Here is a 26,620-nt window from a genome sequence, read left to right as displayed (position 1 = left end):
TGAGGTGCCAGAGAAAGGTGAAGTCCAACTTAAGGAAATAAAAAACATGATATAAGATATGAAAGGAAAATTTCTCAGTGAAATAGATAAGATAAATCAAAACCAATCACAACTTCTGGAAGTCAAGGACACACTTAGAGAAATGTAAAATGCACTGGAAAGTCTTAGCAATAGAATCAAACAAGCAGAAGAAAGACTTTCAGAGCTCAAAGACAAGGCTTTCAAATCAAATCAATTCATCAAAGAGAAAGAAAAAATAATTTTTAAAAATAAACAAAGCCTCCAGGAAGTTTGGGACTAGGTTAAGCATCCAAACCTAAGAATAATTGGTGTTCCCAAGGAAGAAGAGAAATCTAAAAATCTGGAAAGCAGATTTAAGGGAATAATCAAGGAAAACTTTCCCAGCCTTACTAAAGATCTAGACATCCAAATACAAGAAGCTCAAAGAACACCTGGGAAATTCATCACAAATAGATTATCAGCTAGGCACATATTCATCAGGTTATTTAAAATCAAGATGAAGGAAAGAATCGTAAGAGCTGTGAGGCAAAAATATCAGCATCAGGTAACATATAAAGGAAAACCTATCAGAATTCCAGCAGATTTATCAGCAGAAACTCTACAAGCTGGGAGGGATTGAGTTCCTATTTTTAGCCTCCTTAAACAAGAAAGTTATCAGGCAAGAATTTTGTCTCCAGCAAAACTAAGCTTCATAAATGAAGGAAAGATACAGTCTTTTCAAGACAAACAAATGCTGAGAGAATTTGCCACTAACAAGCTGGCACTACAAGAACTGCTAAAAGAGCTTTAAATCTTGAAACAAATCCTCAAGATACACCAAAATGTAACTTCCTTAAAGCATAAATCTCACAGGACCTGTATAACAATCTCACACACACACACACACACACACACACACACACACCCCGCAAGGTATTCTTGCAGCTAGCACGATGAATAGAATAGTACCCCACATCGCAATACTAAGGTTGAATGTAACTGACCAAAATGCCCAACTTAAAGTATATACAATGGCAGAATGGATAAGAATTCACCAACTAAGTTTCTGCTGTCTTCAGGAGAGACTCACCTAACACATAAAGACTCACATAAACTTAAAATAAAGGAGTGGAAATAGATATTCCACATAAAGGGGCACTAGAAGTGAGCAAGAGTAGCTATTCTTATATTAGACAAAACAGACTTTAAAGCAACAGCAGTTTAAAAATACAAAGGGGCACATTATATAATGATAAAAGAACTAGTCCTATAGGAACATATCACAATCTTAAATATATATGCACCTAACACTGGAGCTCCCAAATTTATATATAAAAAATTACTACAAGATCTAAGAAATGAGATAGACAGCAACTCAATAATAGTGGGGGACTTTAATACTCCACTGACAGTGCTAGACAGGTCATCAAGATAGAAAGTCAGCAAATAAACAATAGACTTAAACTATACCCTAGAAAAAATAAGCTTAACAGATACTTACCGAAATTCTGCCCAATGACTGCAGAATATACATTCTATTCATCAGCACATGGAACATTGTCCAAGATAGACCATATGATAGGCCACAAAACATGTTTCAGTGAATTTAAGAAAGTGGAAATTATATCGAGTACTCTCTCAGACCACAGTGAAAGAAAATTGGAAATTAACAGAAAAAGGAACACCAAAAATCATGCAAATACATGGAAATTATATAACCATCTCCTAAATGATTGTTGGGTCAACAATGAAATCAAAATGGAAATTTAAAGAAGTTTTGAACTGAATAAAAATAGTGACAAAACTTATCAAAACTTCTGGGATATAGCAAAATAGGTACTAAGAGGAAAGTTCATAGCTTTAAATGCCTATATCAAAAGGTCTGAAAGAGCACAAATAGACAAAAGAAGGTCACATCTTATGGAACTAGAGAAACAAGAACAATCCAAACTCAAAGTCAATTGAAGAAAAGAAATAACAAAGATCAGGGCAGAATTAAGTGAAATTGAAACAACAACAACAAAAAATACAAAATATAAGTGAAACAAAAATCTGGTTCTTTGAAATGATAAATGAAATTGATAGACCATTAGCAAGCTTAACCAAGAAGAGAGAAGATCAAAATAAGCTCAATTAGAAACTAAATGGGAGATATTACTACTGATACCACAGAAATACAAATGATTATTCGAGACTACTATAACACCTTTAAGTGCATAAACTAGAAAATCTAAAGGTGATGGATAAATTCCTGGAAATAAACAACCCTTAAACCAGGAATAAATAGAAATTCTGAACAGACCAATAAAAACCAGTGAGACTGAAATGGTAATCTAAAACTGCCAACAACAACAACAACAACAAAAAAGTCCAGAACCAGACAGATTCGCAGCTGAATTCTATCAGGAATTCAAAGAATTGTGACCAATCCTATTGATACTGTTCCACAGGATAGAGAAGGAAGGTATTCCTCCTAAATTTTCTATAGAGCCAGTATCACCCTAAAATCCAAACCAAGAAAGGATATAACAAAAAAAGAAAACTACAGACCAATATCCCTGATGAACATAGAAGCAAAAACCCTCAACAAAATACTAGCTAACTCAATCTAATAGCAGATCAAAAAGATAATTCACCATGATCAAGTGGGTTTCATACCAGGGATGTAGGGATGATTTAACATCCACCAGTCAATAAATGTGATACACCACGAAACAGAATTAAAAACAAAAATCACATGATCATCTCAATAGATGCAGAAAAAGCATTTGACAAAATCAGGCATCATTTTATGATTAAAACCCTCAGTAAAATTGGTATGGAAGAGACACACCTTAAGGTAACAAAAGCCATCTATGGCAAATCCACAGCTAACATTTTATTGAATGAGGAAAAGTTGAAAGCATTCCCCCTGAAAACTGAAACAAGATAAGGATGCCTACTTTCACCACTTCCATTAAACATAGTACTAGAAGTCCTAGCCAGAGCAATCAGAGAAGAGAAAAAAAAATCAAAGGCATCCAAATTGGTAAAAAGGAAGCCAAACTGTCACTGGTGATATGATTGTAAACACAGAAAGACCTAAGGACTCATCCAAAAAGCTCCTAGAGCTGGTGAATGAATTCAGCGAAGTTTCAGGATACAAAAATCAATGTATACAAATCAGTAGCTCTGCTACACACCAACAGTGACTAAGTGGAGAATCAAATCAAGAACTCAACCCCTTTTACAATAGCTGCAAAAAAATAAAATAATTCTTAGGAATACACTTAACAAAGGAGGTGAAAGACCTCTAAAAGAAAAACTACAAAACACTGCTGAAAGAAATCACAGATGACAAAAACAAATGGAAACACATCCCATGCTCATGACTGGGTAGAATCAATATTGTGAAAATGACCATACTGCTGCAAGCAACCTACAAATGCAATGTAATTCCTGTCAAAATACCGCCATCATTATTCACAGAACTAGAAAAAATAATCTTAAAATTCACATGGAACCACGTAAGAGCCTGCATAGCCAAACAATGCTAAGCAAAAAAAAAAAAAAAAAATCTGGAGGCATCACATTACCTGGCTTCAAACTATACTATAAGGCCATGGTCACTAAAACAGCATGGTACTGGTATAAAAATAGGAACATCGACCAATAGAACAAAATACAGAACCCAGATATAAAGCCAAATACTTACAGCCAACTGATCTTTGACAAAGCAAACAAAAATATAAAGTGGAGAAAGAATACCCCAGTCAACAAATTGTGCTGGGATAATTGGCAGGTCACATGTAGAGGAACAAAACTGGATCCTCATCTCTCACCTTATATGAAAATCAACTCAAGATGAATCAAAGACTTAAATACAAGACCTAAAATCATAAAAGTTCTAGAAGATAACATCAGAAAAACCATTCTAGACATTGACTTTGGCAAAGACTTCATGACCAAGAACCCGAAAGCAAATACAACAAAAACAAAGATAGGTGGGACTTAATTAAACTTAAAAGCTTTTGCACAGCAAAAGAAATAATCAGCAGAGTTAATAGCCAATCCACAGAGTAGCAGAAAATCTTCACAATCTATACATCTGACAAAGTGCTAACATTCTGAACCTACAAACAATTCAAACAAATCAGCAAGACAAAAACCAAACAATCTCATCAAAAAATGGGCTAAGGACATGCATAGACAATTCTCAAAAGAAGATATACAAATGGCCAGCAAGCATATGAAAAAATGCTCAACATCACTAATTATCAGGGAAATGCAAATCAAAACTGCAACGCGATACCACCTCACTCCTCCAAGAATGGCCATAATCAAAAAATTAAAAAATAATAAATGTTGATGTGGATATGGTGAAAAGAGAACACTTTTACACTGAGGGAGCATACACTACTACAATCACTATGGAAAACAGTGTGGAGATTTCTTAAAGAAATAAAAGTAGATCTACCATCTGATCCAGCAATCCCATACTAGGTATACAGCTAGAGAAAAAGAAGTAATTACACGGAAAAGATACTTGCACATGCATGTTTATAGTAACACAATTTGCAATTGCAAGAATATGGAGCCAGCCCAAATGCCCATCAATCAATGAGTGGCTAAAGGAAATGTGGTATATATATATCATGGAATGCTACCCAGCCATAAAAATGAATGAAATAATGGTATTCACGGCAACCTGGATGGAATTGCACACTACTATGCTAAGTGAAGTAACTCAGGAATGGAAAACCAAATATCAAATGTTCACATTTATAATTGGGAGATATTTTATGAGGATACAAAAGCATAAGAATGATACAATAGACTTAGGGGACTCAGGAGAAAGTATTAATGGATAAATGACTACACATTGGGTATGGTGCATACTGTTTGGGTGATGGGTGCACCAAAATCTCAGAAATCACCACTGAGAATTTATTCTTGTAACCAAACATCACCTATTTCCCAAAAACCTACTGAAATGACAAAAAATAAATTAAAAAAAATTTAAAAAGGCCTTTAGCCTCTGGAGTCTGTAATCTTGCTCTTCGCCAATAATAAATCACATTTTTCTGATCTTTCTTTTATTCAGAACACATTCTTAATCTAAGGTGCCAAGTTCTAGAGTCTGAATTCTCATTCCCTTTTGCATTAATTCCTACCAATGGTTAGCTGCTCATCCTTACAGGACCAGGTAGTGGGAAGTGACACAGTTAATGTTAACAACTCCTGTTGTTTTATACAACTTCAGCCTGACCAGATTCCTAGGGCTCCTAAGCCAGTTGAGGTCTCTCCTAAATAAGGTCTCCATTTAGAAGGAAGGCTCTCCACTCTGCCTATAACTGGTAGAAATATTCTTATATTTCTAAAAGAAGGAAAATTTCAGATACTACCTATCTTTCTGTTAGAAGAAGTATAATATAAATATGATGATTCCTTGCTCTTAACAGATTGGCTTTAACGAGAATTAACAATCAAATTCTCTACTAGGCCACTCAATTTTCCTGTTATTATTTTCATTTATCACAAAAATGGAAATGATTCTTACTTATTCCTTTTTTATACATTCTCATAGTTGAAAATTAATTACATTGTCTTTAAGCCTTAACATGAATATTTACATGTTAAATTTCTCATCTGTATATTTATCATACCTAGTGATCGCAAAATCATTGAATGGAAGCCGATTGCAAGTGCTTTCAATTCAGGTTGAACAATCCTGTAATATGATTAAAGCAAAGAAACAATACATATCATTAAAATATCAAACTGAGTTCATATCAAAACATTTATCAGTATCATTTTTCTTCATAGTAGGATGAGAACTCTTAAGTGAATGGCTCATGTTAAATATAGTTATATTTTCAATTGTTTTAAAAGGCAAACACCTGGGTGGTAATAATTATTTTTATTTCTTATTTATTCTATGCTTTATGATTTCAGGACAGTTTAACAAAATTTTCATATTTGCTCCTTGTGAAAATCCTGTAAAAAAGTGATGAACGGACTTGTGTTTATGAAGAATATGATTTTGTGTGGACTATTTAGTTAAGGTAGCTCTTATGAAAATATTATATACCCTTATCCAAAAGTAATTCTTAGCAGTCCTCTTTTTGCCATCTTATTTCTATCACCAGTGTTAAGCGAGTAGTTTACTAATGAGATTCATAAATTATATAATACAACGAGATGGGTCAAAAAACTTTTCTGTATTCTAGTGTCTTGTGTATTTAACCGTCATATTAAAGGTAAAGAGTATACTTGTATCCTCACTTAGAAACTAACTCACTCTTGCATTTCCCCATTTCCATTTTTTTTGTGTTCAAAAAAAAAGGGAGGGTGACTGTGGCTCAAAACACCCAGTTTTACTGAAATAATAAATTAACTGATGAAAAAGGTGTTTTTTTTCTTGAACTCTTGGATGGTTACTCTTTCAGAGAGCTATGTAGCTGTCATCAATCAACGAACATTCACTGAGCACCTACTGAGAGATACTATGCTAGTTAACGTTCTTGGGAGTAAATAGACAAATTATGCTTCTTCTCATCTAAGTGACTTGGAGAAGTGTGTCACTTAATTTCTCTTAGCCTTAGTTTCTTTGTTTGCTAAGTGAAGATAATAATGCTTATCTCATGTTATAAGAATCCAATAAAATGAGCTAGAACTCTAAACTTCAATTTCATTTACACATAATCACATCTATACAGAACAGCTTTCATTTATTGAGATTCTGAAAAGAATTCAACAGGATTTATAAAATTTTAAAAGGCAAAAGTTAAACATAATATATTAAAAGTTAAATATAAGATAGTTATATATTAGGAGAGACAATAAATGGAAAGTATGTTTTGGCTCTGCTTTCACCAAGTACAGCAGTATTTTGTTAGCCCAGTTGAGGACACAACACCACACTGAAGACAATGAATCCGTGTCTGCTAGATAAGGAGGAAATTTATTTCATAAAGAGGTGGTCAGGAGAAAATCAGCAGGAAGGGGAGGTTAGCTTTTCTATTAAGATGTTACTCTCAAATATCAGATTTCACAAAGGAGGTTTGGGGAAGGGAGAGATTGCACTTCACCCCTGGTTGAGCTCTCTGACAATTGCCTGACATGTATTTTTCACTGTAATTCATTTTCAGAAGTTGCACTTTGTATACTACATGCACAAGGCAAACTGACATTTGTTATCAACTTGTATTTTCACCCAGGGAAAGGGGTAGCATGCAGGAGAATTGGGGGACTTGCAGATAGGGTGAATATTTTCTGGAGTGGGCCTGAAATCTTCAATTCTGTGGAAATGATGGATATGTGTGATATAGTAACATACATATACAATAACAACCATACACACTCCTACATTTACATGCATGCACACTCACACTACTCCTTGTATGCTCATACTCACATGCTCACTTGCATGCACACACCCATGCACTGTTATCATGAAAGATATTTTTCACTGTAGAGTGACGCCTGCTTCATATATGATATTGAGCAGCTCTGGATTTTCATGGATATCTTTTGCGATGAACTCATCACAAAAAACACCCCAAGAAGTTAAATGTGTCATTTCATTTAATTATTGATGATTTTTAAAAAAATATGTGGGGCTTATTTCACTTCCTTTTTATTTTATTTTAGTATTTTTATTTTTAGTTCTGGAGTGCATGCGCAGGATGTGCATCCTGTTTGCAAAATATCGAAGAAAAACTCTAATTTATATCCTAAAGGAGCCAAATCTTTTCTGGCTGAGCCATTAAAATGTATTTTGTTTTTAAGTTCTAAAACATTACCCTTCTTTGGGTCATTTAAGATTGATGTTTTCTTTGTCATCAGCTTACATCATGCCTCACACCCTTGTCACCAGCAGAATGCCAAGATTTTGAGATCTTCTCTGGGTACCAAGACTCATTCCACATGGTTTAATACACATCCCTTAATCCAACTCACTTTTCTACTCTTTTCCCATCACCCAAACCCTTTTATTTTGCCCATGGAAACTCTTGTTTATTACCAGCAAAATGTTTATTTTTATTTATTTAATTTTTTTTGAGACAGAGTCTCACTCTGTGGCCCAGGCTGGAGTGCAGTGCTATGACCTCAGCTCGCTGCAACCTCCACCTCCTGGGTTCAAGAAATTCTCCTACCTCAGCCTCCTGAGTAGCTGGGATTACAGGTGCCCACCACCATGCCCAGCTAATTTTTTTTTTTTTTTTTTTTTTTTTGTATTTTTAGTAGAGATGGGGTTTCACCATGTTGGCCAGGCTGGTTTTGAACTCCTGACCTCAATTGATCCGCCCGCCTCGACTTCCCAAAGTGTTAGAATTACAGGCGTGAGCCACTGTGCCTGGCCAACTTCCTACATTCTTTTTAGCTCTTTTACTTTCTTGTTCTAAATGAAGTCTAACTCTCCTTAACACTCTTTCCATGCAACTCTATCGTTTTCCTTCCACCGCCCCCATATCAACAGGCCTGAAATGTGGAAGTCCTCTCCTCTGAAAGACCTCTAGATCCCAGGAAGAGGTGCACCACCCTAATATGCTATTCTCTAACCTCCTTGTCAAAGTTAGCTGTAGACTGGCACAGCACAACTCTCACCATTTCTTGACAATTTTCATTCTAGGTTCTCTGTCGTTTTCATCAAAATGATTTCTGCTCTTTTTCCTAGTTATTTTAATATTCGTATAGACTATGCTCTCAATGCTCTGCTCTTCCAGTTTCTTGGTCTTTTCTCTGGAAAGTCATATTTCTTTCACCCACAATCAGTTCATCAGTACCCACTTTTTAAACTCTCCATTTTGAGCATCCCACTCCTCATAACCACCTCTCAAAGTTTAAAATGACTCCCTTTCATACATCTGCTGCAATATACCCCAGCTCCAGCTCTTTAGGCTTATGACTCCTCTGACCTCTTCACAGGCCATCTCTAGTTTCACCTCTTCACGTCCTCTCTCATCATGATGTTTTGTTATAATCAATCCTTTGCATATATCTTGAACATTTTTGTCTATCTCATCCTTTACTGTATTGGACAAGCAAAAATGCTTTTATCCAAACCTCTGCCTTCTCTGCACCTATGTACAGTGTGCTGCATGGCTGGAGGAAATAATTCAAACATGCTGGTTGGGCTCACTTTAAATAAGCAAAAATATTCAGGAGACCTCCAGTGCAATTGTCTAATATTTTACTACTCCATTGGCCCAGTCAGTATATTTCTCCAGTCTTCAAGATTACTAGGTAACATTTTCTTATATGAACACTCTTTCTTTTCTTTCTCTTCTTTCTCATCTGATTACATTGCTTTTTTATAACAGAAAAAGTAGAAGCAATTAGAAAAAAGTCTCAATATTCTTCATCACTACAGGTACACATTTACTGGCTTTTTACCCACATAGACAATTTTCCCTTCTACAAAGAAAAACTCTGTGTCCTTGTTAACACCCCTTTTCATCTTCCTCTATAATTACTTTCCCTCTCTTCTGCATTGTCAGTTTCCTTCATCTGTACTGCTAATTCTCATTCGTATGCAAGCATGGTATTATTTCTAGCACTGAACATAAACAGAACTCTTGATGACACAATCATGCTAGCTACCACATTTTTTCTCTGCTTCTTCTTGTAACACTTCTCCTGAAAAGAACTTTCCATACTGACTGTTTGCACTTTCCTTTCTAGCAATTTTTCTTGATCCTCTTCAATATAGCCTTTCACATTCTGTGCAGCACACGTTATAGTCACATTTTCAAAGGGAGAAAAATCCTGTTAAAACAAAATAAATTCAAAAAAGAGAGAGAGAGCTTATCTAAATGAGGAAGAATCAGATAAACAATTTTGGAAGTATAAAGAAGAAAGAGTGTTACAACCTCTCCAAAGGACCACAGTAACCTCCAGCAGTGGATTCTAAACAAAATAAAATCTTTGATATAGTCGATAAAGAATATGCACCTGTAGTCCCAGCTACTCAGGAGGCTGAGATAGGAGAATCGCTTGAAGCCAGGAGGTGGAGGTTGCAGGGAGCGAGATCATGCCACTGCACTCCAGCCTGGTGACAGAGTGAGACTCCAACTCTAAAAAGAAAACATCCAAAATATTGATTCTAAAGAATTCTAAAAGAATCCTCCAAGAAATAAGGCCTTTAAGAAATACAGGATTATGTAAAGATTGAGATCCAAAAGTTGAAAGCCATCATAAACACACCAGGAAAATGATGTAGCATAAAAAAGAAAATATAGATTTTATTGAGAAAAACAGACACAACTTCTGAAAATGAAAAATATTTTGATGGAACTGCAAAATAGTTCTGAAAACTTTTACAACAGGCTGAACAAGCAGCATAAATCATTTAAGAGCTAGAAGACAGGTCTTTTAAGTAAACCCAGTAAGACAAATACAGAAAAATAAATTGCAAAACTTAACAAAGCCTTCAAGAACTAGGTTATCATGTAAAGCATCCAAACCTATGAATTATAGCCATTACAAGGGGAGAAGAAGAGAAAGTAAAAAGTGTGGGTAACTTGTTTGAATAAATAACTCAGGAAAACTTCCCTGGTCTTGCTACAGGCCTAAACATCCAGATATAAAAATCTCAGATGATTCCTGGGATATGTATTACAAGAATAATCTAAGAAAGACATATAGTCATCAGACTATCCAAAGTCAACATAAAAGTGGCAAGAGAGAAGTGTCTAATCATCTATAAAAGAAATCTCATCAAATTCATACCAGAGTTTGCAGGAAACTTGTAAGCAGGAACTGTACAAGCCAAAAAGAAACTGGGGTCCTATTTTGAGTCTTCTTGCAAAATAAGGCCAGACAAGAATTTTTTTTATCCTCCTCAACTAAGCTTAATAATTCAAAGAGAAATAAGGTATTTCCTAGATAATAAGCAAACACTAACTGTATTTGTCACAGACTGGCACTACAAGAAATACTCAAAGGTGTTTTAAAAACAGAAATGAAAGAGCAATACTAATCATTATGGAAACACACAAAAGTATAAAACACACAGATCTTATAAAGAAATCACCTAATTGATGCCCCAAAGTAATTAAGAACTAATTAACAATATTATGGGAACAAAACTTCAAATACTGACCTTAGATGTAAACAGACTAAATGCTCCACTTAAAAAAACATAGGCTGGGGGGCGGAGCAAGATGGCCGAATAGGAACAGCTCCAGTCTCCAACTCCCAGCGCGAGCGACACAGAAGACCAGCGATTTCTGCATTTTCAACTGAGGTACTGGGTTCATCTCACTGGGGAGTGCCAGACGATCGGTGCTGGTCAGCTGCTGCAGCCCGACCAGCGAGAGCTGAAGCAGGGCGAGGCATTGCCTCACCTGGAAAGCGCAAGGGGGAAGGGAATCCCTTTTCCTAGCCAGGGGAACTGAGACACACAACACCTGGAAAATCGGGTAACTCCCACCCCAATACTGCGCTTTAAGCAGACAGGCACACCAGGAGATCATATCCCACACCTGGCCAGGAGTGTCCCACACCCACGGAGCCTCCCTCATTGCTAGCACAGCAGTCTGTGATCTACCGGCAAGGCAGCAGCGAGGCTGGGGGAGGGGCGCCCGCCATTGCTGAGGCTTAAGTAGGTAAACAAAGCTGCTGGGAAGCTCGAACTGGGTGGAGCTCACAGCAGCTCAAGGAAACCTGCCTGTCTCTGTAGACTCCACCTCTGGAGACAGGGCACAGTAAATAATAACAAACGCAGCAGCTCTGCAGACGCAAACGACTCTGTCTGACAGCTTTGAAGAGAGCAGTGGATCTCCCAACACGGAGGTTGAGATCTGAGAAGGGCAGACTCCCTGCTCAAGTGGGTCCCTGACCCCTGAGTAGCCTAACTGGGAGACATCCCCCACTAGGGGCAGTCTGACACATCACACCTCACAGGGTGGAGTACACCCCTGAGAGGAAGATTCCAAAGCAAGAATCAGACAGGTACACTCGCTGTTCAGAAATATTCTATCTTCTGCAGCCTCTGCTGCTGATACCCAGGCAAACAGGGTCTGGAGTGGACCTCAAGCAATCTCCTACAGCTACAACCTACAGCTGAGGATCCTGACTGTTAGAAGGAAAGCTATCAAACAGGAAGGACACCTACACCAAAACCCCATCAGTACATCACCATCATCAAAGACCAGAGGCAGATAAAACCACAAAGATGGGGAAAAAGCAGGGCAGAAAAGCTGGAAATTCAAAAAATAAGAGCGCATCTTCCCCGGCAAAGGAGCGCAGCTCATCGCCAGCAACGGATCAAAGCTGGACAGAGAATGACTTCGACGAGATGAGAGAAGAAGGCTTCAGTCCATCAAATTTCTCAGAGCTAAAGGAGGAATTACGTACCCAGCGCAAAGAAACTAAAAATCTTGAAAAAAAAGTGGAAGAATTGATGGCTAGAGTAATTAATGCAGAGAAGCTCACAAACGAAATGAAAGAGACGAAAACCATGGCACGAGAAATACGTGACAAATGCACAAGCTTCAGTAACCGTCTCGATCAACTGGAAGAAAGAATGTCAGCGATGGAGGATCAAATGAATGAAATGAAGCGAGAAGAGAAACCAAAAGAAAAAAGAAGAAAAAGAAATGAACAAAGCCTGCAAGAAGTATGGGATTATGTAAAAAGACCAAATCTACGTCTGATTGGGGTACCTGAAAGTGAGGGGGAAAATGGAACCAAGTTGGAAAACACTCTTCAGGATATCATCCAGGAGAACTTCCCCAACCTAGTAGGGCAGGCCAACATTCAAATCCAGGAAATACAGAGAACGCCACAAAGATACTCCTCGAGAAGAGCAACTCCAAGACACATAATTGCCAGATTCACCAAAGTTGAAATGAAGGAAAAAATCTTAAGGGCAGCCAGAGAGAAAGGTCGGGTTACCCACAAAGGGAAGCCCATCAGACTAACAGCAGATCTCTCGGCAGAAACTCTTCAAGCCAGAAGAGAGTGGGGGCCAATATTCAACATTCTTAAAGAAAAGAATTTTAAACCCAGAATTTTATATCCAGCCAAACTAAGTTTCAAAAGTGAAGGAGAAATAAAATCCTTTACAGATAAGCAAATGCTTAGAGATTTTGTCACCACTAGGCCTGCCTTACAAGAGACCCTGAAGGAAGCACTAAACATGGAAAGGAACAACCGGTACCAGCCATTGCAAAAACATGCCAAAATGTAAAGACCATCAAGGCTAGGAAGAAACTGCATCAACTAACGAGCAAAATAACCAGTTAATATCATAATGGCAGGATCAAGTTCACACATAACAATCTTAACCTTAAATGTAAATGGACTAAATGCTCCAATTAAAAGACACAGACTGGCAAACTGGATAAAGAGTCAAGATCCATCAGTCTGCTGTATTCAGGAGACCCATCTCACACGCAGAGACATACATAGGCTCAAAATAAAGGGATGGAGGACGATTTACCAAGCAAATGGAGAACACAAAAAAGCGGGGGTTGCAATACTAGTCTCTGATAAAACAGACTTTAAACCATCAAAGATCAAAAGAGACAAAGAAGGCCATTACATAATGGTAAAGGGATCAATTCAACAGGAAGAGCTAACTATCCTAAATATATATGCACCCAATACAGGAGCACCCAGATTCATAAAGCAAGTCCTTAGAGACTTACAAAGAGACTTAGACTCCCATACAATAATAATGGGAGACTTCAACACTCCACTGTCAACATTAGACAGATCAATGAGACAGAAAGTTAACAAGGATATCCAGGAATTGAACTCATCTCTGCAGCAAGCAGACCTAATAGACATCTATAGAACTCTCCACCCCAAATCAACAGAATATACATTCTTCTCAGCACCACATCGTACTTACTCCAAAATTGACCACGTAATTGGAAGTAAAGCACTCCTCAGCAAATGTACAAGAACAGAAATTATAACAAACTGTCTCTCAGACCACAGTGCAATCAAATTAGAACTCAGGACTAAGAAACTCAATCAAAACCGCTCAACTACATGGAAACTGAACAACCTGCTCCTGAATGACTACTGGGTACATAACGAAATGAAGGCAGAAATAAAGATGTTCTTTGAAACCAATGAGAACAAAGATACAACATACCAGAATCTCTGGGACACATTTAAAGCAGTGTGTAGAGGGAAATTTATAGCACTAAATGCCCACAAGAGAAAGCAGGAAAGATCTAAAATTGACACTCTAACATCGCAATTAAAAGAACTAGAGAAGCAAGAGCAAACACATTCGAAAGCTAGCAGAAGGCAAGAAATAACTAAGATCAGAGCAGAACTGAAGGAGATAGAGACACAAAAAACCCTCCAAAAAATCAATGAATCCAGGAGTTGGTTTTTTGAAAAGATCAACAAAATTGACAGACCACTAGCAAGACTAATAAAGAAGAAAAGAGAGAAGAATCAAATCGACGCAATTAAAAATGATAAAGGGGATATCACCACCAACCCCACAGAAATACAAACTACCATCAGAGAATACTATAAACACCTCTACGCAAATAAACTGGAAAATCTAGAAGAAATGGATAATTTCCTGGACACTTACACTCTTCCAAGACTAAACCAGGAAGAAGTTGAATCCCTGAATAGACCAATAGCAGGCTCTGAAATTGAGGCAATAATTAATAGCCTACCAACCAAAAAAAGTCCAGGACCAGATGGATTCACAGCTGAATTCTACCAGAGGTACAAGGAGGAGCTGGTACCATTCCTTCTGAAACTATTCCAATCAATAGAAAAAGAGGGAATCCTCCCTAACTCATTTTATGAGGCCAACATCATCCTGATACCAAAGCCTGGCAGAGACACAACAAAAAAAGAGAATTTTAGACCAATATCCCTGATGAACATCGATGCAAAAATCCTCAATAAAATACTGGCAAACCGGATTCAGCAGCACATCAAAAAGCTTATCCACCATGATCAAGTGGGCTTCATCCCTGGGATGCAAGGCTGGTTCAACATTCGCAAATCAATAAACATAATCCAGCATATAAACAGAACCAAAGACAAGAACCACATCATTATCTCAATAGATGCAGAAAAGGCTTTTGACAAAATTCAACAGCCCTTCATGCTAAAAACGCTCAATAAATTCGGTATTGATGGAACGTACCTCAAAATCATAAGAGCTATTTATGACAAACCCACAGCCAATATCATACTGAATGGGCAAAAACTGGAAAAATTCCCTTTGAAAACTGGCACAAGACAGGGATGCCCTCTCTCACCACTCCTATTCAACATAGTGTTGGAAGTTCTGGCTAGGGCAATCAGGCAAGAGAAAGAAATCAAGGGGATTCAGTTAGGAAAAGAAGAAGTCAAATTGTCCCTGTTTGCAGACGACATGATTGTATATTTAGAAAACCCCATTGTCTCAGCCCAAAATCTCCTTAAGCTGATCAGCAACTTCAGCAAAGTCTCAGGATACAAAATTAATGTGCAAAAATCACAAGCATTCTTATACACCAGTGACAGTCAAACAGAGAGCCAAATCAGGAATGAACTTCCATTCACAATTGCTTCAAAGAGAATAAAATACCTAGGAATCCAACTTACAAGGGATGTAAAGGACCTCTTCAAGGAGAACTACAAACCACTGCTCAGTGAAATAAAAGAGGACACAAACAAATGGAAGAACATACCATGCTCATGGATAGGAAGAATCAATATCGTGAAAATGGCCATACTGCCCAAGGTAATTTATAGATTCAATGCCATCCCCATCAAGCTACCAATGAGCTTCTTCACAGAATTGGAAAAAACTGCTTTAAAGTTCATATGGAACCAAAAAAGAGCCCGCATCTCCAAGACAATCCTAAGTCAAAAGAACAAAGCTGGAGGCATCACGCTACCTGACTTCAAACTATACTACAAGGCTACAGTAACCAAAGCAGCATGGTACTGGTACCAAAACAGAGATATAGACCAATGGAACAGAACAGAGTCCTCAGAAATAATACCACACATCTACAGCCATCTGATCTTTGACAAACCTGAGAGAAACAAGAAATGGGGAAAGGATTCCCTATTTAATAAATGGTGCTGGGAAAACTGGCTAGCCATAAGTAGAAAGCTGAAACTGGATCCTTTCCTTACTCCTTATACGAAAATTAATTCAAGATGGATTAGAGACTTAAATGTTAGACCTAATACCATAAAAATCCTAGAGGAAAACCTAGGTAGTACCATTCAGGACATAGGCATGGGCAAAGACTTCATGTCTAAAACACCAAAAGCAACGGCAACAAAAGCCAAAATTGACAAATGGGATCTCATCAAACTAAAGAGCTTCTGCACAGCAAAAGAAACTACCATCAGAGTGAGCAGGCAACCTACAGAATGGGAGAAAATTTTTGCAATCTACTCATCTGACAAAGGGCTAATATCCAGAACCTACAAAGAACTCAAACAAAGTTACAAGAAAAAAACAAACAACCCCATCCAAAAGTGGGCAAAGGATATGAACAGACATTTCTCAAAAGAAGACATTCATACAGCCAACAGACACATGAAAAAATGCTCATCATCACTGGCCATCAGAGAAATGCAAATCAAAACCACAATGAGATACCATCTCACACCAGTTAGAATGGCCATCATTAAAAAGTCAGGAAACAACAGGTGCTGGAGAGGATGTGGAGAAATAGGAACACTTTTACACTGTTGGTGGGATTGTAAACTAGTTCAACCATTATGGAAAACAGTATGGCGATTCCTCAAGGATCTAGAACTAGATGTACCATATGACCCAGCCATCCCATTACTGGGTATATACCCAAAGGATCATAAATTATGCTGCTATAAGGACACATGCACACGTATGTTTATTGCAGCACTATTCACAATAGCAAAGACTTGGAATCAACCCAAATGTCCATCAGTGACAGACTGGATTAAGAAAATGTGGCACATATACACCATGGAATACTATGCAGCCATAAAAAAGGATGAGTTTGTGTCCTTTGTAGGGACATGGACGCAGCTGGAAACCATCATTCTTAGCAAACTATCACAAGAACAGAAAACCAAACACCGCATGTTCTCACTCGTAGGTGGGAACTGAACAATGAGATCACTTGGACTCGGGAAGGGGAACATCACACACCGGGGCCTATCATGGGGAGGGGGGAGGGGGGAGGGATTGCATTGGGAGTTATACCTGATGTAAATGACGAGTTGATGGGTGCAGCACACCAACATGGCACAAGTATACATATGTAGCAAACCTGCACGTTGTGCACATGTACCCTACAACTTGAAGTTTAATAATAATAAATAAATTAAAAAAAAAAAAAAAAAAACATAGGCTGGCAGAATGTTTTAAAAAAAAGATCCAACTTTATGCTACACACAAGAAACCCACCTAATAAACTAACTGGTATAGACATTTTCAGAGTCAAAGTAAAGGGGTGCAAAAAGATATCCCATGGTCACATAAACCAACTATAGCTATACTGTGTTAGATCAAACAAATTTCAAATAAAAAACGGTAAAAAAACAAAAAAAGGTTATCATATTTTATAAAGACTCAATTCAACAAGAGGACATAACAATTCTAAAAGCATGCATCGAGCATTGTAGCGCTCAGATTCATAAAACAAATACTACTTGACTGAAGAAAGAGAGATGCCAATACAATGTTAGTAGGGTCCATAAATAACCCACCAACAGAAATAGGAAGATCATGGAGGCTAAAAATCAATAAAGAAAAATGGTAAATAGAACACTAGACCGAATGAACCTAACAAACATTTGCAGAACATCTTATATTACTACCACAGAATAAAGATTCTTCACATCTACACGTGAAACATGCTAAAAATTTGACCATATGCCATGCCACAGGCAAGAGTGAATACATTTTTTTAAAAATCAAAATTACATCAAGTACCTTCTCAGAACACAGTGAAATAAAAATAGAAATTAGTACATAGAGGAATTCTTGACACTATACAAATAAATGAAAATTAAATAATTTGTTTCTGAACAATTATTGAAATCAAGGCAGAATTATTTTTAAAAATCAAAATGAATAAAAAATAAAGACAGCATATCAAAACCTCTGAGATGCATCAAATCAGTGCTAAGAGGGAAGTTTGTAGCATTAAATGCCTATCTAATATCATGCCACATGGAACCAGAAAACCAAGAACAACCCACACCCGAAACTGGCAGAATAAAGCAATAACAAAGAACAAAACTAAATGAAATGTGGGCAAAAAAATTTACAAAGGATCAGTGAAAAAAAAAAGTTGGTTATCTGAAAATATAAACAAGATTGCTAGACTGCTAGTAGATAACCATTAAAAGGAAGAAGATTCAAATAAGCACAATCAGAAATGATAAAGGTGACATTAAAACTATTACCACAGAAATACAAAAGATCATCAAAGTCTACTACGTACATCTCTACATATACAAACTAGAAAACCTACAGAAAATTGATAAATTCCTGGAAACATACAACCTCCCGAATTTGAACCAAGAAAAAATAGAAATACTAAACAAATAATGAGTAATTAAATTGAATCAGTAATAAAAAAGAAATCTCCTAATAACAATAAAAAGTGCAAGAACAGTTGGCATCACTGCCAAATTCTACCAAAGAAACAAGGAAGAAATGATAACAATTCTACTAAAACTGTTCAAAAAATCAAGAAGGAAGGAATCCTCCCTAACTCATTCTATGAAGTCTGCATCACCCTGACACCAAAACTAGGCAAGTAAATAATAAATAAAAAATAAAACTACAGATCAATATTCCTGATGAACATAGATCAAATTATCCTCAATAAAACAGTAGAAAATTGAATTCAGCAGCACATCAAAAGGTTCATCACAATGATGAAACGGTCTTTATTCCTGAAATGCAAAGATGGTTCAACATATGCCAGTCAATATATGTGATTCATCAAACTAACATAATTAAAACCAAAAAGCATATAAAACCAACTGATACAGAAAAAGCACTTCATAAAATCAAGCATTCCTTTATGATAAAAACCATTACTAAACTAGGCATAGAAGAAACATACCTCAAAATAATGAAAGCCATAAAATGCAAACCACAGTTAACAACATACTGAGTGAGAGAAAAATATAAGCATTACTTCTAAGAATGGAAACAAGATGAGGATGCCTACTTTCACCACTCCTGTTCAACATAGTATTGGAAGTTCTATCTAGAGCAATCAGACAAAAAAAGGAATAAAAGGTATCCAAATTGGAAAACAAATGTTCAAATTATTTCTTTTTATTTATGATATAATCTAATACCTAGAAAATCCTAAAGATGCCTCTGAAAGTCTCCTAGACTTGATAAACTATTTCAGTAAAGTTTCAGGATATAAAACCAATTTACAAAAATGAGTATAATTTCCATACACAAATAATGATCTAGCTGAGAACCAAATCAACAAAAGAATCCCAATACAGTTATCTATCTGATAGATAACTGATAGATAATACAGTTGTCTATAACAAGATTTTTTTTACTGATCTATATAATAGATAAAAAATATAATAAATAGGAATACATTTAACCTAAGAGGTAAAAAATCTCTACAAAAAAAAAAAACTGATTAAAAAGTCATATATGACAAAATGGAATGGAAAAAGTTCCTACACTCATGAATTGAAATAATTAATATTATGTAAAATGACCATCCTGCCCAGAGCAACCTATAAAGATTCAATGCAATTTCCATTAAATTACCAATATCAGGTTTTATAGAATTAGAAAAAAATCCTAAAATTCATATGGAACCAAAAAAGATCCTGAAGAGCAAATTCATCCTAAGCAAAAAATAAGCTGAAGTTATTACCTTACCTGACTATTACACTACCTTACCTGGCAGTGATGTCAACTGTTCTTGCATTTTTTATTGTTATTAGGAGATTTCTTTTTTATTACTGATTCAATTCAATTTAATTACTCATTATTTGTTCAGTATTTCTATTTATATTATACTTTATATTATACTTCAAGTCTATAAGCCAAAATAAATAGTAATAGTATAAAAATAAATGCATAGATTAATGGAACAGACTACAGAAGCTAGAGATAAAACCACATACCTACAACATACTGATCTTTGACAAAGGCAAAAATATATATACACTGAGGAAAGGACATTCTATTCAATAAATGGTACTGGGAAAATTGGAGAGTCATATATGCAGTCATAAAATGGAATCTCTATCTCTCACCATATATAAAAATTAACTCAAAATTGATTAAAGACTTAAATGTAAGGTCTGAAACTATAAAAAATCTTAGGGGAAAACCTAGGAAAACTCTCCTGGACATTGATCTAGGCAAAGGATTTATGATTACATCCTCAAAAGCAAATACAACAACAACAAATATACGCCAATGGAACTTAATTAAACTGAAAAACTTCTGCTGAGTAAAAGAAATAATCAACAGAGGACACAGACAACCCACAGAATGGGAGAAAATATTTGTAAACAATGGATCTGATAAAGTGCTAATATCCATAATATATGAGGAACTCAACTCCATGAAAAAAAAAAGAATCTCATTAAAAAGTGGGCAAAGGACATGAACAGACATTTTTCAAAGGAAGACATACAAGTGTTCAATAAACATATAAAAAATCCCCAACATCACTAATCATCAGAGATATTAAAATTAAAATCACAGTATCATCTTATATCCTTATGATAGCTATTATTACAAAGTCAAAAAACGACAGATGTTAGTGAAGATGAGGAGAAAAGAGAATGCTTATACACTGTTGGTGGGAATGTAAATTAGTACAACCTCTATGGAAAACAGTATAGAGATTTACCAAAGACCTAAAAACTGAACTACCATTCAATCCAGAAATCCCAGTACTGGATGTCTACCTAAATAAAAAATAAATAATTTTATTAAAAAGACACCTGTGGCTGGGTGAAGTGGCTCACGCCTGCAATCCCAGCACTTAGGGAGGCCAAGGCAGGCAGATCACTTGAAGTCAAGAGTTTGAGACCAGTTTGACTAACATAGTGAAAACCACATCTCCACTAAAAATTAAAATAAATAAAACAAAATAAAATAAAATAAAATACAAAATAATTAGTCAGGTATGGTGGTGGGAGACTGAAATCCCAGCTACTCAGAAGGCTGAGGCAGGAAAATTGCTTGAACCTAGGAGGCGGAGATTGCAGGGAGATGAGATCCCACCACTGCACTCCAGTCTTGGCAAAAAAAGTAAGACTCTGTCTCAAAACAAAAACAAACAAACAAACAAAAAATACCTGCACTTGTATGCTTATGATAGCACTAATAACAAAAGCAAAGTCATAGAATTAATCTAAATGTCCATTAACTGAGAGTTACATTAAGAATTTGATATATATGTATATATCATGGAATACTAGTCAGCCATAAAAAATGAAGTCAAGTCATTTGCAGCATTATGGGTAGAACTGGAGGCCATTATCCTTAGTGAAATGAGTCAGAAACAGAAAGTTAAAAAATGCATGTACTCACTTTGATGTGAGAGCTAAATAGTGGGTACATAAGGACATACAGAGTGAAACAATAGACCATTAGAGACTCTAAAGTGTGGGAGGTTGGCAGAGGGTGGCAGGGATGGGATGGGACGGGAGGGTGGGAGGGATGAAATACTATCTATCGGATACAATGTACTCTATTCAGATGACGAGAACACAAAACCCCATACTTCACTGCACAGTATATCCATGTTTCACAACTGCACTTGTACCCCTAAATCCATAAAAATGAAACACTTTTTAATAACTAAAGCAGCCTTATATTTCCCTTCCTTCTTCATACACCAGTTTTGTTTGGGCTAACAGTGATCAGCATATAATGAAATCTGAGGGTCACTTTCTAGTCCCTAACTCCTGTGAACTCTCAGCAGCCCTTGACATAGTTGCTTTACTCACTACTTCATATATTCTTCATTATGCTTCAAGAACATGATCTTTTCTCAGTTTTTCTCATAACTCACGGGACTTCCTCAGTTTCCTTCACTGGCTTCTTCTATTATTGATCTCTAAAGTTAGAGCACTAGGTGTTGGTCCTAGGATCTAGTTTCTATCTGTACTGAGTCCCTAGAAGATCTCAATAGAGCACTGAATTTAAATAGCATCTGTATGTTGCTAACTCTAAAATTTATGTTTCGAACTTTAGTGTTTCTCCTGAATAGTAGATTCTACACATGACATTGTTGGTAGATATCTAACAGGCAGCTCAGTTTTAGAGACACAAGAAGTCTTACTTGTCCACTTTCCCAAAACTACTCTTCCTTAGTCTTTCCCATTTTGTTCGACAGTACTATAATTTTTTCAGAACTCAGACCAGAATTTTCAGATCATCCTTAAATTCTCTCTCTCACCTGCCATATTCAATTGAGCAGCAAATTATATTGGCTTTGCCTTAAAAAACAAAACAAAGACTGAGACTCAAGTCACTTCCCACTTCCTTAATCATAACCATGCTCAGTTGAGACCCCATCTTGTGAAGAATGATCATAGCCTTCTGTTTTCCATGATTTCATTTTTGTCTTCCAAAAACACACTCCCTCTCCATGCACAGTTCGAGTGTTCTTCTCATTAGGTAAGCCATAAGCATTAGGTAATACTAACACTTAAACCCTCTAGAGCTTTGAACACGTTTAGAATAAGTTCCAAAGACTTTCCTGTGAACAACATAATCTGGATCATGCTAGCTCTGTCATTGTGCTTCATATCTCTCTCTTCCTCACACACTTTTTTCTGACCATGTATATGTCAAGTATGCTCCACATCAGGGCTTTACCTCTGCTCTACCTTGCTTGATTGTTCCTTCCCTGGCCCCATTTAGCATGGCTTGTAGTTTCACTCTTCAGCTCTTCATTTAGGCTTCTTATCATATGATTTCCAATGCACAATGTCTGAGCTAGTGTCTCTTACCTATCCCTACTTTTTCTATTTTCTTACTCTGATCCTTCTTTCTAGTGTTGCACACTTACCCTATGCTACATATTTACTTGCTTATTTGTTTATTAGTTCTTCTCCTGTGCCAATCCATCCCCCATTCCCCATGCCCACTGGATGCCAATGAAGTTTTACCACTTTCATTCACATTTCCATCCTCATTGCATGGACCTGTGGCTGACACACATAATAAATATGTATTGGATGAGTAAATGCCTACACTCCTGCTTAGTCTAGTTTTAGCAATAGTCTTATGATATAAGCATTAGAAAATCATTAACAGACTGAAGTTCGTATTTTATATCTGTGTTCTCTAGTCTGCTTCACAAAACTTTTCTTCAAAGAAAATCAAAGGCTAGTGAGAGATTAATAAATGCTTTTGACAAGTGGTAATGTTGATTTCATAACTTTCCTAATTAGATAAATCATAACTATCAAGGATGAAACAGTATTTTTAAAACTCTCCTCATAAAAATTTTTAATTAAGAAGTTGAAACATGTTGAGATACAAACTAGTATGAGGTTTTGAGGTGAATTTTTATTTTAATGAAATTGTATTTTAGCAAATATATGCTTCTCCCTCTGAGTAGACACTTTATATTGAAGATGAAGTTGTATTTGTGGAATATTTACTATAAATAATTTGATAAGACTTGCAGTCAGGGTCAAAATTTGACAACTGTAAATTTAGTTTACAGGTTTACTTTCATGTTAACAAAATTTAAAAACACATTTTTTTTTCTATCATGTCATGCTGTTAGCAGACCATGAATGTGATCAACTAGTATGTTTTAAAAGTACAATCAGATGTTAACCCAGGTTATTCTACTTATCATGTATATTTTTAAGATCCACATGCCTGTCTTTACATGTTTACAGTTTTAGTTGACTGAATTATTATATTGGCCAGTAGGGCACACATTATCTGCTTCCTCCCTAATTTTCCAAACTTATCTTATGCCACACCCCTCTCACTCAGTATGGTCCAATGAACTGGATTCTTTTTAGTCTTCAAACACGCTAGTTCTTTCCTGTGTTAAGGAATCAGTACCTAGACCCTCTTCCTGAAAGTCCTTCATTTGGCTTTTTCTGTATGCCTTTAGATAAAACATCACTTCTTTTAAGACGTACTTTGTGAGTCCTTTCCCTCATATACTCTCATTTCACTCCCAAACTTCATTTCTCTTTTTATTCCTTTTATTAGCAGTCTTTTTCCTTATTAAGACTAAGAGCAATTTGTAATTATATGTTTATTTTAAAACTTATTTGTCTCAGATCACTCATCGATTTTCTAAGCTATGAGACAACAGGTACCTTATTGGTTTTATTTACCAAGAAATATTCTTCATTAAGCATCACATCCTGTCTAAATATCTGTTTAATGAGTGAAGAAACGAATGAATTCTTTACATACACTTTTCTTCTGTCTACAATGGTATTAAGGGATACTAGGTCAGAAGCCATGCTGTGGGTAAATTTACAGCATTAGAATTTCATTACACACAGAAGTTTATATTTATATCTTGTTGCAAAAGGTTTTCTTTCAATGAAATCAACAGATGATTTTCTCTAACTGGCCCATTAGGATCCAAGGCAACTGAAAATTAAAAGTTCTTTTTGAATCATATAGAGACTCGTTTACAATCGAGGCAATTGTCAATCAGTGTGTGTCTTAAGATTCTCAATAAAAGAACAATGTATAGAGTCTAGATTTCAAAATGGAAGTATTAGAGACAAAATTATATTATTAATGATAGCATTGAAATATCATAATAATGCTAAGAAAATGAATTCCCAGAAAATCAAAATGTAACAAAATATGAATTTGAGCTAAATACGGAAAATATGTATATCATTGGGTGTGTTTTTAGTTTAATATACATGATAGTGTTTTAAAACATCATACTTACTTAATCACCAGCACAGAATATGAGGTAAGTCCAATTGCACAGAGGAAAGAATCTAAGACTTTAATTGCAAAATAAACATAAAACTTCCTTGTACAAGCATCATCTCTTGGGCATTCACCCAGGTGCACTGAGTAATTTTTGTTCTGGAGACCGGTTACTTCCACACAGCTACAGTTATAAAACACCTAAAAATAATTTTTGAAATATTACCAAATACATTTGCCACATGCAACTGGGCTATGAATACATTCCATTATATTTAAAGAAGTCTCAAACTAAAATATTTATAGTTTTAAAAATATTATAAAAATACAGTTGCTTAATAATGAAAGACAAAATTGCTTCCTGAATTACTTTCTGTATAAGCTAATGTAATTGAATATTAACATTTAATAAATTATTAATATTAAAATTGGGAAATAATTTAAGAAATTAGCATATGAAACTGTATATAATTTTCTCATCAATATAAATTGTTTTCAATATTGCTCTTTCACCCACACCTACTTCCTAAAATACGCATTTTTACTCACTTTAACAATCTCTACTAAGTATTAGTGACATGCCTGGGGAAGGATTACCCCAAAACTTGAGAAAATACAGCAGGTTGAAAGGGGCCGAAATCTGGAACTAGAGCCACTCATGAAAATAGGACAGAGTACAGAGGAAACAGAGATGGGCATGGATGCCAGAATTCTATTTAAGCAGTCGAAAGCAGCATTCAAGACCATAATGACAGATAATAAAATAGATAATATTATTACCAGAGAGGTCCAACACAACAGAATGTCCTGACTAATGGTAAGAGTACAGAAGGGGAACATTGGGATCAAGTGATTTGAGAGGTTTAATTAGGCAATGTTTGTAGGTAGGTGGCTTTAAAAAAAATCTTTTCTGATTCTAGGCTAAACAAAAGTTTAAGGGAAGTTTGCCTTTAACCTACTAGTGCTAAAGAATAATTACTGAAGGAAGAATTTTAAAAGAATTTAAATCTATACTTTTATAGTTCCACCAAGCTTCCTCTAATCCTTCTTTTTTTCCACTAAGAATAATACGGAGCAATCTTTTTAGAGAAAGCACATTGGCCAATAAAACCAAATTTGATACAGAGAACATTATTTTAGAAAGAGATTTTTTTTTTTTTTAACTGAGGATTTAGTAAAGGAATTTTGCAGTAGCCCCCAGAGGGTACAGCCATTGTCCATATTAAGAAGATATCTCCATGTAGACAAAGCTCTTTTTAGGATTCTAATATTATGTTTCTTTCAGATCTTCACTAGTGGACAAAGTGAAACTAGGGATTAAATGAGGGCACCCTTACTGAAAGATATTATAGTCGAGGAATATGAGATGTGGGCTTTTAAGTATAGTCTTTGGGCCATATATGTTGCACAAGTTTATTAAAGTTACGGCCTATCTTCAAGGAACCTAGGACGCTTTATTCTTCAAATTTCTCCATGCCTTTCCATGATATATCAGCATGACAGTGGGCAAGGGAAAGATGAAAAATGTTTAAAAATGAAACATACAAGAGTGTGGTGGAGAGTAATTATCATAGCTGACTATGTTGCTAAGGTTGGCAATAGGAAAATGGCCTGAAAAATGATTACACAACTTTGTGAGATGTTGAGTGAATGGTAGGTATGCGGAATACCATACCCAATTTCCAACTATTGGGAGTTACCCAGGATATTGGGAAAAACCTGAGGCTCACATGGAAAAAAACCTTTTGAGTGAAGAAAAAAAATGGAATT

The 26,620-nt window shown here is 35.9% G+C and overlaps 1 pseudogene; it reads right to left on the bottom strand.

The window, feature by feature from the left end:
- The window catches only part of LOC103218729 (putative solute carrier organic anion transporter family member 1B7), an 83,280-nt pseudogene that overhangs the window by 17,907 nt on the left and 38,753 nt on the right, over positions 1-26,620 (bottom strand).

The sequence above is a fragment of the Chlorocebus sabaeus genome, chromosome 11, assembly GCF_047675955.1.
Source record: "Chlorocebus sabaeus isolate Y175 chromosome 11, mChlSab1.0.hap1, whole genome shotgun sequence".
NCBI classification, from domain to species: domain Eukaryota; kingdom Metazoa; phylum Chordata; class Mammalia; order Primates; family Cercopithecidae; genus Chlorocebus; species Chlorocebus sabaeus.
This window is presented reverse-complemented; position numbering and strand designations above follow the sequence as displayed.